The following is an 8,621-nucleotide window of genomic DNA, read 5'->3' as shown; positions in this document are numbered from 1 at the left end:
AAGAAGCCACTTGGGGATGTCTTCTTCATATTCAACATTGCTGGGTCAGGAGTATAGAGATCACTGGCCTGTGTTTAGTCCAGTAGCATTCATGTCTCCATTCGCACATACTGACCATCAAGGCAGAGTGGGTGGGGGGGTGGAGCTCAGCCCCTTCTGTTTTACCTGTTTGAATCTAAGTAAGGAAATGACTACACTCACATGACCCCTGCTCCTCTGCTGTAGTGAAGTCTAAAATGAGAAGCCTAAGAAGAAAAGAAAGAGTTGGCATCAACAAAATGACTGGTCTTTTTGTGTTTTCTGAGTTTTAGTTTGGTTTCTTTCACTGCTGTTTTATACCTTCCTCCCATCTACTTTCCATAACCTTATTTTGCTTGTTTCTTTACTGATTTTTTGTTTTCTTATTAATCCTTTATACTATTTTATCACTAGTACCTCTTTTCATGTCGTCTGAGCGCCTTTATTTTACATCTTATTAGTTGCACAGCTGTTATTTTCAATTGTTTTATCTATCTATCTATCTATCTATCTATCATCTATCTATTTGCATGTGTGTGTATGTGTGTCCTGTGTGTGTATACAGATACACACACATTTGGTTTTATGTTGGTGTTCTTACTGATTGCTTTCTCTTCTCTGTGTTGTGGTGGGGACTGAGACTTCAGAAGACTACTATGCATTAAAGAATCACCCATCTAAAACTGAAAGAAATACCAATGTCCAGAGCTGTTCACACTGCAACATAGAAACATAAAAATTATAAATAATCAAGATAACAAGAGTCCTTTTAATTAACTGAATCCAAATACATCAAACTGATTGTTATGTCAGATAGATGTCTAATTGAAAAAAAAGATCAACTTCTTCAAAGTAGATACAAATTAACATCTGAATAAAAGAAAGAAGTTTGTTCAAGACCTAGAAGAAAGTTTTCCAATGAGAGAGTCTGAAGAATAAAGAAGGATATGTTGGCAAAGGAGAGCTCATTAAAGAAAGTATCGAAACTCAACATCTTTGCCATCAGGGAGATGCAATTCAAAAATAGACTGAAATTTCATCTCACTCTGCTTAGAGTAACTGTTTTCAAGAAAACAAGAGAAATAGGTATGGAGGTCCTTCAAGTAATTCAAAGGAGAGTTCATTTAATATAGCAATATCACTTCTGGAAATATACCCTAAAGAATTGAAGTCAGTACACAACAAAGCTATCAAACACAGAAGTTTATCACAACACTGTTTGAAATAGCCATGTTATGGAATCAGCCTAAGTACCTGTCAACCAGGAAGTGAATAAATAAAACATGGCACCTATACACAGTAGAGTTTGATGTAGCAATAAAATGAACAAAATTTAGTCGTCATCTGCAGGTAAATGAATGGAGCTAGAGTGCTTCAGATTAAGGGATATAAGCCAGAAAGACAAGGATAGAGTCTGGTTCTGATTATAGAACTTGAAGGGAGAGAGAAAAAAAGAATATATGTGAAATATAAAGGAGTGAATGTAAAGGTACAACGAGGGAGGGGAGAGAGAGACTGATGGGCAGAATATGTACAAAGTATATCATATTCATGAATAAATATAGCACAAGTAATTGAACAGAATGACGCCCACCTCTGTCTCATCACTCAAGCAGTAAAGGCAGGAGGATAGAAAGTTCTGAACCAGTCTGCATTCTATTAGAAAATCCTGTCTCAAAGCCAAAATCAAAAACAAAAATAGGTTATCACAGTTTAAACTCATTATTCTGTACACCTAGTATGTGTTGATAAAAATCCAGGTGTGTTAAATTATTTCATTCTAACACGATTTTTCTTGAGCTCAGAATACAAGAAGATGACTACTCTTTGATGATTGTATCAAAATGGTGGGCTTTCTTGTGTTGAGATTGGGTTCATGGCCAGAAGAATGAGATAGCATCTGAGTGTCAGGATGTGAAGCAAAGTAAACAAAGTACAAGAGGAAAATGAACTGTCCAAGAAAGTACAGGATGGAAATAGAGCACAGTGAATAGGTATGAAAAAGTGCTTTCACTAGAAGTGTAAAAAGTTACTGTATAATGTTCTCTGGGGTGGGGTATAGATCATTAAAGAGTTAGAGCAATGAAGGGACCCAGTTGGAGGAAGGTGTGAAGAAAGAAGGAATTAAGTGACCAAAAGAAATAGAAAAAATAAAAGGAAAAAAGGAAAGGGAAAGAAAAAAAAGGAAAAGGAAGGGATGAGAAGGTCCACTGGCCTAAGAGTAGTTACTGGGAAACTCAATTCCGATCCAGGACTGACAGAGATTCACAGTCCCTGTAGCTGGCCTGAGGAAGAATGGAATCTAAAGAGCTGACATATTTTGTTCATTTGGCGATTGAGATATTGTTAAATGGTGAAGGCATTAAGAAGAGCCATGATCCCGAGACTGGGGATTTGTGCTTACTGCCTATTTTTCTAAAAAGAAACATTTATTTATTTTTTATGTATATGAGTACATTTTAGCTGTTTTCAGACACACCAGAAGATGGCATCGGATCCCATCACAGATGGTTGTGAGCCACCATGTGGTTACTGGGAATTGAACTCAGGAACTCTGGAAGAGCACTCAGTGCTCTTAACTACTGAGCCATCTCTCCAGCATCTACTTATTGCCTAAAGACGTTGATCCCACCTCTGCTTTGCTTCCATCTGACTCTGATGTGAAGTGCATAAGGAGCAGGTACTCTGTGTTACAATGCACACTGGTGGTGCCTCCATCTAAATTCTGTCTAGAATGGCTAATTTACAGCACCATGAATCACTGCTATGGCCTCTGGAGTGCTTTCTAGGAATATGATGTTACTGACACTTTCCAAGAATGCCTCCAACCTATTTCCTAGGATTCCTGTTATGTTCTGTATAGTATCTGACAGCATCATGACCAAATAAACATTGGTCTATGAATGCATGGCTCATTTTCTACATGCATTTTATGGCCTTGACATTACTGTGAAGCATGTGGATACCTGGTGCTTTCATTTAAATGAAGCTGACATATCTAAGTAGAATGATACCTAGCTTAGATAACACACACCTGTTTGTGAAGCTAGCTCAAGTATTTGATTTTTAATAATACATACATACATACATACATACATACATACATACACACATACATATATCACATGTGTGTTCCAACTGCTGTTGCTTGAGGCCCCATGTTTTATAATTAAGTATATAGTTACTGATTTTGGTCCTACTCTCTATTCAAACTGTTTTTCTAATTCCAATTTCCATTCTTATAAAAGAAATAATCCTTTTATAGACCTGACTATGTTGATCCTAGGTCCATACCTCACAGAAGCATCAGGTAGCTAGTATAAATCCAGTTGAGAACATCTTTTCAAGAGCTCAGTTCTGATTATGGCCAGCTGTTGTGTTAGTCTGGTTGTATTTAAACACATTTAAATTAAGATTGAACCATATGCTCCTCTCAGAAAGTCTAGGCATAAAGCAAGGGAGAAGTTGGTTTCCGTTTGGTAAAATAAAGATTCATTTTCAGGAGAAGAAAGTATAGATGCTGTGTGTATAGAATGATAGATGGCTATATATTGTTCACTTAGGCATTGTGGAAATTTAATGATTATCCACTTATAGTATTTATATTTGAGAGCCTGGCTTAGTGAATTCTTAGTTTTATGCTGCCTTACCAGCACTTTCAACACGAGCTTAACTTCTTCATGATACAAGTAGACTTAGTCACTCCCTATGGAGAATGTCCAGTTCTCTCCTCTTCCCTGTACTTTGATGTCTTACACAACCTATGCTTGGTGACCACTTCCTCACAGGACAGCTAAATACAATCTCCTTGACTCCTTGCATTCATTCCACATACCACATGGATTACACAAACAATGCAGCAACCACTTCTAAGTGGTAGCGACAACTCGATTTAAGTCCACCATTTGAATTTTTAAACATTGTTGAGACTATGATAGACTATTGGGACTTTTGAAGTTAGATTAAATGTACTTTACATTATGCTATAGCTAGGTATGGCCCCTGTAGTCTCATGTGTTTGAACAAGCCTATGGGGGCCAGAGAGTGAACTGTGGTGATTTGAATATGCTTGGCCCATGAGAAGTGGCACTATTTGGAGGTGTGGCCTTGTTGGGGGAAGTGTATCACTGTTGGGGTGGGCTTTGAGGTCCTACTGTCAGGCTCCACCCAGTGTTGAAGAGCTCTTCTCCTGTCTGCCTGCCAAAGATACCCTTCTCCTGACTGCTGCTTTTGAATCAAGGTGTAGAACTCTCAGCTTCTTCTCCAGCACTATGTCTGCTTGGATGCTGCCATGCTTCCTACCATGATAAGAACACACTGAACTTCTGAAATTATATGCCATCTCCAGTTAAATATTTGGCTTTTTAAGTGTTGCCTTTGTCATGGTGTCTTTTCACAGCAATAAAACAAAGACCCTTGATGTGAGTGGCTGAGTTTTATCTTCTGACACATTTGAAAATAATGTTTTTCCTGGATAAAAGTCTTCTGAAGACTGGTTAGTAGAAATATATGGATTCTATTACTACAGATATAATTCATGGAAGAGATACTTAGTCATAGAGCAGACACTCAGGCATTAGGCTATATGATAGGATTAAGAAATGTCCTACGAAAGGCTGCAGAAATAACTCAAGGATTAATGCATGCATTACACTTACAGAGAACCCATATTTGGTTCCTAGCACCACCCATCTAGCTTCAGGGGATGTGATATAGTATGTTGTCCTTCACAGGTACTTGAACACATATGCACATACCTCTTTGCCCTACACACACACACACACACACACACACACACACACACACACACTCTAAAAAGAAAAGAAATATTCCACTGCAGACACACATAGTTAGTCTAGTGGGTGCCCCTGGGGTAGGAATTGATAACTATTCTCATGAAAGTAACCTCAAGATCAAGTCAGAGAACAAAATATAAAACTCTGCAATCAATCCTTTGAATCTTGAAATAAAATGTTGATATGGGACCTGGAAATCCTAAATCCCTTCTATCTTGAGAACCTCAGCTTTCTTCTGGTTATGTGTCTAAGGAATGCATTACCTTTGGCTGACTTAAAAAATGACAAATCATGTCACATTCTCCAAGACCCATCAATATGTATTCATTCCTAGGGTGAAGTATCTAACGAGAGGTTCAGTTTTGTTGGGAGCCAACTCCTAGCAGAAAGTAGCTATCATCTTTGCAGCCATCTCAGGCTATATACCCTGACAAAAGACTTGTTGTCAACAGCCTACAACAGCTGAGCACACTCTGATAAACATCTTGTTTTTCTCACATATCTTGTTTTGTTGTTTAATGCCCCCAGCTGCAAGTTGCACGTGGTAAAGTGTCTTCAGCTGCATGTCCCTGCTTATGCTTATATATATATATACCCAGGATTTCCTTTCAATAAATGTGACTTGAACAGACTTTCTGTCTTGTCTCCATTCTTCGCATCTCTTGCCCTTCCATCCCTACTCTCTCTCTTTCTAGACCTTGATCCCCAGAGCAGCAGTTTGGACCAGGACACAGTTTCACCTCATGCAGACACAGGCAAGTACCAGGACCTTAATATTTAAATATACCATAGCAAGAGATGGCACAGAAGTAAACCTTGACATAGAGAGCTGTTTCTTAAAGAGGAGTTTGGGGCTTACTGCGGTACAAAAAGAATGTAATAGGTAATGCTTATCCTCAAACATACCAATAGTGAGGAATTGGTACACAAAATCTGTTTTTGTTTGCTTGTTTGTTTTGCTTGTTGGTTGGTTGGTTTTCTTTGGAGGGGGTGGTTAAAGTACAGATGCTATGTGTCTCCTACTACACAAATCTTCTAGTTTGCAGACCAGGCATGCACTCTGCGACATGCTCAGCATAACTCAATTTGGAAAGCGTTATGTTGCTTGACAACATTTCCAGGTCTGCTCCCTGAGAACTGAAGAGTCTGCCAGTCCTGCTCATTATTGACAATCGTCTTTACACAAGCCAGACACAAAGCTAATGGCCATGTCACTTTCTCCAACCAATACTCGGAGCAGACAAGGCCTTGGGGGATAATGAGATCATGTCACTTCTGGTTACTACTCCTAAATGTTTGCAGAGGATGATTGGATGCCTCTGAGAGCTGAGCATCCTCAGGATAAAACAAGGCAGCAATGCTGCTTAGTTGAGAACATAAGAACATTGTGTATGTCATTGGCTCTCTTCTTTTCTACATCACATCAGAAGTGAACTGTGTCCTTGGGGCTTGCATCACTTAGTTATTTGGGGCTTTAGCTCTACAGCTCCTTGCATACAAACAATTTGTATCAGGTATGGCAGTTTAGTTTTTTTTCCATCTGTCGAAGGCTTTTGAGAGGTTAAGAGGAAGTACTAGTCAAGGCTTGTGATATGAATTACTAGGAAGCTTGAGAGGTCATGAGTTACCAAAGCATAATGTCAGAAGTTCTGACTTCTATGGTTTGTAGGGTTTGTAGGAAGAGATCATCCATTTTACAATATGGAAATCTTTTTCTCCCTTGGTCTAAAAAAGTATGAGTGAAACTCATGGGACCAAATATGTGCTCAATAAATAGATGTTGCATGTGTAATCAATGGAAAACAGGAACACAATAACTACAGGGCAGTTTTACTTTTTGTTGCTAATGCCTGGGCAAAAATGATGGAGTGAGATTGAAGCATGAAATTTCCTCCTAATGCTTAATTGACTGAAAAAAGATGTGTTCATTATTTAAGGTATTGTTATAACAATTTACCATCAGAAACTCTCCTGGAAGTTGGTAGTGACTTATGAGATAGAATTTGATAATATATAACTGTTATTTTATATTTGTTACATATAACAAATATATAAATATTCATTGTAAACAATATTACTTTGTTGTTGTTATGTTGTTAATTTTTGCGAGATTTAGAAATTGATTTTCTTCCTGTTTCAACCTACAGATGGCACCTTTCACTTCAGGGTGGGTTTTCTATTGATCCTTGCTGCAAAAGGAATGGAAATCACCATAAGTCGACTGTACCGGACTCACTCAAATCACTGGTATGAAAGAGAGAGTGAAATTTCTCACACTAAATGAAGAGAAAGTTGATGAAAAGTACAGAAGAATTTTTGAGTATAGATAAATGGGGGTAAATTAAATACAAAAATGTGAGACAGAAGAAAAGTTTGCGTTTTTGAAGTAGATGTTCCAAGAAGAATTCGAAAAGGTCTCCAAGGATAAATAGAAAACCCATCCTCACATGAAAGTAGCCATCTGAAGATTGAAACATGAGGAAAGTCAATTTCTAGACCTCTCAAACATTAACAACACAACAGTAACAAGCTGAGTCTGTGGGTGGGGCTTAAAATTCATGGAGAATGTATCTGGCAAGGTTCCTGTGATCCCTGGCAACTCAGAATATTCTACTTAGCTTCTGGCTTTTGGCCAAAAGTTGACAGATTTAAAAAGCCTTTAATCTATTCCTATACACAACAGAGAGATGGTGACCATCACAACTAGTCTCAATGAGTAGAGAAGTGTGGGTCATTGTTGCTGCTTGGAAAATAGGGTTATATCATATGCTAAAATATTAGTCATTATTCTAAAAATTTCCACATAATATAAAACAATTTTTACCAAATTACATATAATTTTATATTTAAAGTAATAGGTACTGTACCCTTCAAGGTATCCCAGGTGAAACAAAAAAAAAAAAAAAACCCTTCTTTTTCAGTTTTTTGCCTCTGCTTACTTTGCACAAATCATTTATCTAGTCAATAATAGAAAATAATACTTTCTTAAATAGGTTATTATTACTTTTATATAACCAATCAAATATGTTGTTATTACTAACTTCATTTTATTGAAGAATATACTAATTTTCTATTGGCTATAACAAAATACTGGATGCTGTGTATTTATTATAGAGAAGTTTTTTCTGCTTACAACTCTGCATGTATGGACAATATTACTAGACAATACACGAAGAAGAGGCCCAAGAGGAACTAGATTCACTCTTTAGAAAAGTCCAATCTTGCGAAAGTGAATTGACTTACTTGAAATCGGTAAAGCCCCTGAAATGGGCATGAATCCACTCATGAGTGTGGAGTTCAATGATCCCAACAACCTCCCTTCAGTCCTTGGTTTTTAAGGTTTCACAATCTCAGCAGGACTAGCCGGTGAGGGGGAAGGAATCAAGGACGATGTTCTGGAGGATTGGACGTATTTTTCTTCCCTATTTAAAGAATAAAAAAAGACAAGAAAATGAAGGTCTCAGAACTCAGCCAGATTTTATTTAAATGGGAGAGAGAAAGACAGAGGGAGGGAGGGAGGGAGGGAGGGAGGGAGGGAGGGAGGGAGGGAGACAGAAAGAGAGAGACAGAGAGAGAGAGACAGAGAGAGAGACAGAGAGAGAGACAGAGAGAGAGACAGAGAGAGAGAGACAGAGAGAGAGAGTCAGAGACAGAGAGCCAGAGAGAGAGAGACAGAGAGAGAGAGAGACAGAGAGAGACAGACAGACAGAGAGAGAGAGACAGACAGAGAGAGAGAGACAGACAGAGAGAGAGAGACAGACAGAGAGAGAGAGACAGAGAGAGAGAGACAGAGAGAGAGAGAGACAG

The 8,621-nt window shown here is 38.2% G+C and overlaps 1 long non-coding RNA gene across 1 annotated transcript in view; it reads left to right on the top strand.

Moving 5' to 3' along the window:
* Positions 1-6,926: 6,926 nt before the first annotated feature.
* The window catches only part of LOC114639526, a 3,820-nt gene continuing 2,125 nt past the window's right edge, over positions 6,927-8,621 (top strand). The window contains exon 1 of the long non-coding RNA XR_003714019.1: positions 6,927-7,061. This is a non-coding gene — a long non-coding RNA (uncharacterized LOC114639526). The remainder of the gene's footprint in view (positions 7,062-8,621) is intronic.

The sequence above is a fragment of the Grammomys surdaster genome, unplaced genomic scaffold (assembly GCF_004785775.1).
Source record: "Grammomys surdaster isolate TR1022 unplaced genomic scaffold, NIH_TR_1.0 100, whole genome shotgun sequence".
In the NCBI taxonomy this organism is placed as follows: domain Eukaryota; kingdom Metazoa; phylum Chordata; class Mammalia; order Rodentia; family Muridae; genus Grammomys; species Grammomys surdaster.
Note: the sequence above shows the minus strand (reverse complement) of the source record. Positions and strands in the feature narration are given on the sequence as shown.